Source organism: Frankliniella occidentalis, unplaced genomic scaffold (genome assembly GCF_000697945.3).
Source record: "Frankliniella occidentalis isolate FOCC.00 unplaced genomic scaffold, Focc_3.1 Scaffold28, whole genome shotgun sequence".
Taxonomy (NCBI): domain Eukaryota; kingdom Metazoa; phylum Arthropoda; class Insecta; order Thysanoptera; family Thripidae; genus Frankliniella; species Frankliniella occidentalis.
This window is the reverse complement of record NW_026267158.1, coordinates 6,099-7,249: the sequence shown is the minus strand read 5'-3', so window position 1 is coordinate 7,249 and position 1,151 is coordinate 6,099.

Sequence of the window (1,151 nt, the reverse complement as noted above, 5' to 3'; positions counted from 1 at the left end):
TTTAAGTTATTCTTATTAAGATGTTTTTCCAAAGCTGATCTTGGTTGAAGTGCGTTTACATTGAAATCACCCATAATTACTAGTTTTCTTGTTGAAATTTGAAGTAATTTAGATAGCCACTGTTTCCATGTAGTAGTAGATGTTGTTGGCTTAGCATAAAGACCGCAATAGGTACAGTTTTGAATTTTTATCCAAACTGTTTCAATCTTACTGTTTTTGTCTTTAACAGTGAAGCATCCTGATTTCTTAATTTGAGCAGAAATATTTTTATGTACATAGACACATACTCCTGATGGTTTTCTTGTAAATCCAGAATCTAATTTTTGAAACAAATTGAAATTGGGTAGTAATATTTTATCATTAGCACTCATCCACAATTCATTTCAATTTCATTTCAATTATGTTTTTTTCTTGCCTGTATCCCAACATGTTCTTCATCAAATTTAATCCATAGTCTTAATGGTTTTTCTTCATTCTTGGCATTTTTCCCAAAATCTATTCTTTTTAATTCTCCTGTTGCTCCATTGCATAGTCCATCTTCTGTGTCAATGTTGTAAGTTATCATGTATCTTGCATCTACCTTTAGTTGTACTGATGATGGCATTCCTACTGTATCCTGGATCTTGCTATTTGCTGCAGAATACATTAACTGTCGTTTTGCCAATTCAGTTCCATGACCTTCTAGAACATCTGATGCTGTGCATATGAATTCAGGATTATTAATTTGTTTGATAGCTTGTTGGTTAAATGCATTAACATTATCATTTTTAGCAAAAAGATGTATAGCATTCTTCAGCTCATTATTCTGAGGAACATACTGAAATGTTCTTGATTGTATTAGTTTCTTGTCGTTTTCAGTTAAAGTTCCTCGAGCTAAATGTTTCAAGGCTTTTTGGAAGTTTACTTCATTTTGTCTCATCACCTTTGTTAACTGAAAAGTTTTGAAGTTACTCCATAGACTTTTGTTAAAAATTTCATCATATGGGTTCTGTTGTTGAGTGTTAATTAGGGAACGTCCAAAAACAGGATTCAATTGGAAGAAGTCACCAACAGCTAAAACGCTAACTCCTCCAAAAGGTTTGCTATTACCCTTTAAATGCTGTAAGCGTTGGCTTACCATTTGTAGTATATGCTGGCCTACCATTGATATT